This window comes from Bos mutus, chromosome 19 (assembly GCF_027580195.1).
Source record: "Bos mutus isolate GX-2022 chromosome 19, NWIPB_WYAK_1.1, whole genome shotgun sequence".
NCBI lineage: Eukaryota > Metazoa > Chordata > Mammalia > Artiodactyla > Bovidae > Bos > Bos mutus.
Window position 1 is genome coordinate 62130020 of NC_091635.1, and position 4247 is coordinate 62134266.

General features: G+C 38.0%; 1 pseudogene; it reads right to left on the reverse strand.

Moving 5' to 3' along the window:
- Positions 1–931, reverse strand: LOC102286608 (olfactory receptor 4C13-like; annotated as a pseudogene).
- Positions 932–4247: the final 3316 nt, after the last annotated feature.

A 4247-nucleotide genomic window follows, 5' to 3' on the forward strand; every position in this document is an offset into this window, starting at 1 on the left:
TTATATTTCACCTGAAATAGCTTTATTTCTAAATGATTTACTAATGGTAGTTTTCAACTGGGCATTCCTCAAAGTATAGATTAAGGGATTTAACATGGGGGGTTATAACAGTGTAGAATACAGCCACTGATTTATCAATAGGCAAAATAACTGCAGGTCTCTTGTATACACATATGCAGGGCACAAAGAATATGACAATTGCCATGATATAGGAGACACAAGTCGAGAGGGCTTTGCATCTGGCCTCCAAGTTTTTAGTATTTAGGGAGTGCAGAATGACCACTTAGGAGCCAACCAAGAGAAGGAAGTTTAGCAGACAGAGAGTACCACTGTTGGCAGCAAAGAAGAGCCCTAGAATGTGGGTATCAGTGCAAGCAAGTTCGAGCAAAGGGTTCAGGTCACACATAAAGTGATCTATGACATTAGGGCCACAGAAGGGTAATCTGGTGATGAAGAGGATCTGTATGATTCCCTGAAGAAAGCCTCCCATCCATGCCACTCTCACTAGCAACCAACATAACCGCTGATTCACGATGATTGTGTAGTGAAGGGGCTTGCAAATGGCCATATAGAGGTCACAGGCCATTGAAGTAAGCAGGATGATATCAACACCTGCGAGAAAATGTTCCCAAAAGATTTGATTCATGAATCCTTTGAAAGTACTGGTTTTCTTTTCATAGAGTGAATCTATGACCAGTTTAGGGGTATCAACACAGGAATAGCGGGCATCAATAAAAGAGAGATGAGCCAGAAAGAAGTACACTGGGGACACCAACAATGAGCTGGTAGTGATGGTGACCACAGTGAATACATTTCCTGCCATAGAGATGATGTAGACAACCAAAAACACAACAAATATGATTTTCTGCATCTTTGGATTTTCCGTGAGTCCCAGTAGAATAAATGCTGTCAAATTATTCCTATTTTCCATGTTTTTCTTGTTCTTGTTGATCACAGTACCTTAAAGAGTCACAGTTTTTTAACACAGCCTTGAATTTATTGTTTTTCATCTAATAAATAGCAATTGCCTAAATTCTATAGATATCTAAATTCTAATAAGATTTTTTAAGATGGAAAATATTCTGATGTCTTAAGGATTTTTCAACTATGAGTACATGAGGACTTGAGTGTAAATATTAGAATATAAGTATAAGAATATGAACACATGAGTGTAGGCATGAAGACAAATTTGATAAAAAGTAAATTTTGCATATAATTTTCATAAAGATTTTTTTGTGTGTGACTTGGACCAAGTGGACTTGGATGAAGATCAGTAAGGAGGTGGAGATCAAAGTGTTATGTGTAACAGAGTAATTAAGCATTCACATTAAATGTTATGGGGCATCCATAATAGGAAAGGAATGAATACAGGGGACTCTGGATACTGTAATAGAACTGAAAAGCCATGTTGCCTAAATCCAATAACATAACCATAGCTAATAGTGATTATTGCTACGTGTATGGCATGATAGCAACCTATACATGGGTTAACCTATACCTATAATACCTATACATGGTATTCTTTCATCCATTTGCAGAAGGGAAAGGATATCAGAGACTAATGTTAATAGTAAGACTAATAATGATAACAACAAAATCTAATTATATTTACTGCTGCTGCTACTGCTACTGCTAAGTCACTTCAGTCGTGTCTGACTCTGTGTGACCCCAGAGATGGCAACCCACCAGGCTCCCCTGTCACTGGCAACAATAAAACTAGTTTTAAAATCATAATGAACACTTACTGTGCTCTAAATGTTTTTTCAGTCATTTGGTTCTTTAATTCTCACTGAAAACCACTGAAATGATTACTACTATCATTTTCATACTTATTTTTCACACTAGTGAGTAGAAGCTTAGAGAAAGTAAGGATCTTGACAAAAATCAAGCAACTAATGAGAGCAGAATGAAGACTAGTTCAGATTCTACTTCTTTTTATTTCCTCCAAATTCTTAAATAGTGTTCTATCTTCTTAGGTTAAAATAAACCATGTTTATCTAATAAGAACCTTTAGATATAGTCACACTAATTATAATTAATGTTACTTCAGAGGCTAGTGTCTATGAAGCAATGTCATTGAAGAAATATAAATATACATATACATACACAGACTCAAACACATACACACAGTAAAACTTACTGAAATTCTTAATTTTGAATAACCATGTAATACTACTTTCATTGAGGGTCAATTTTAGTTTTGTCTCTTCCTCACCCCTATTTCTTTTCTCCACAATTTCCATACAAAGCATTCACCCACAAACTCTTCTGCAAACTGTTGATATGATGATCCCAGCAGTTAAACATACTGATTTGAGAATCAGAAAACAAAACAAAACAAAAAAAAACAGATAAGTATCTTCTCTTTCTCCACTTGCAGCTGCTTGATTCTGGGGTATATTTCTTGGCAACTTACATCCTAGTTTCCTCTAGTATCAAATGAGAACAATAATGTCCACCTCACAGGCTGTTATGAGAACTGACGGAGGAAACATATATGAATATATCCACCACACTGCAGAGGGCAGACAGAGGACCTTCATTTATTTTTATGACTGTCTATGCACCTAGAGACAGGAAGAATTGGTATTTTAATCAATAATACAAAGAAACATTTAACCATGCAATAAACTGAGGAATAATTATCTGGAACTTTATTTTTTAAAAAGTCACAGAGACTCACATTATCCATAATGATTGATCAAAGGAAGAATTCTTCTTATTCATGTTTGGATTAAACAGATGATGATTTACATCATTTAGTAGCTATTCCAAATCCTGAAAGATGATGCTGTGAAAGTGCTGCATTCAATATGCCAGCAAATTTGGAAAACTCAGCAGTGGCCACAGGACTGGAAAAGGGCAATTTTCATTCCAATCCCAAAGAAAGGCAATGCCAAAGAATGCTCAAACTACCGCACAATTGCACTCATCTCACATGCTATTACAGTAATGCTCAAAATTCTCCAAGCCAGGCTTCAGCAATATGTGAACCATGAACTTCCTGACATTCAAGCTGGTTTTAGAAAAGGCATAGAAACCAGAGATCAAATTGCCAACATCCACTGGATCACAGAAAAAGCAAGAGAATTCCAGAAAAAAACATCTATTTCTGCTTTATTGACTATGCCAAAGCCTTTGACTGCATGGATCACAATAAACTGTGGAAAATTCTGAAAGAGATGGGAATACCAGACCACCTGATCTGCCTCTTGAGAAATTTGTATGCAGGTCAGGAAGCAACAGTTAGAACTGGACATGGAACAACAGACTGGTTTCAAATAGGAAAAGGAGTTCGTCAAGGCTGTATATTGTCACCCTGTGTATTTAAATTATATACAGAGTACATCATGAGAAACGCTGGATTGGAAGAAACACAAGCTGGAATCAAGATTGCCAGGAGAAATATCAATAACCTCAGATATGCAGATGACACCACCCTTATGGCAGAAAGTGAAGAGGAACTCAAAAGCCTCTTGATAAAAGTGAAAGAGGAGAGTGAAAAAGTTGGCTTAAAGTTCAACATTCAGAAAACGAAGATCACGGCATCCAGTCCCACCACTTCATGGGAAATTGATGGGGAAACAGTGGAAACAGTGTCAGACTTTATTTTTCTGGGCTGCAAAATCACTGCAGATGGTGACTGCAGCCATGAAATTAAAAGGCGCTTACTCCTTGGAAGGAAAGTTATGGCCAACCTAGATAGCATATTCAAAAGCAGAGACATTACTTTGCCAACAAAGGTTCATTTAGTCAAGACTATGGTTTTTCCTGTGGTCATGTATATCCATACATGAGTAAGAGTTGGACTGTGAAGAAGGCTGAGTGCCAAAGAATTGATGCTTTTGAACTGAGGTGTTGGAGAAGATTCTTGAGAGTCCCTTGGACTGCAAGGAGATCCAACCAGTCCATTCTGAAGGAGATCAGCCCAGGGATTTCTTTGGAAGGAATGATGCTAAAGCTGAAACTCCAATACTTTGGCCACCTCATGCATAGAATTGACTCATTGGAAAAGACTCTGATGCTGGGAGGGATTGGGGGCAGGAGGAGAAGGGGACAACAGAGGATGAGATGGCTGGATGGCATCACTGACTCGATGGATGTGAGTCTGGGTGAACTCCGGGAGTTGGTGATGGACAGGGAGGCCTGGCGTGCTGCAATTCATGGGGTTGCAGAGTTGGACATGACTGAATGACTGATCTGATTTGATCTGAATGTAAATGTTAAAGTCTTGAGTGTGAAGTGTG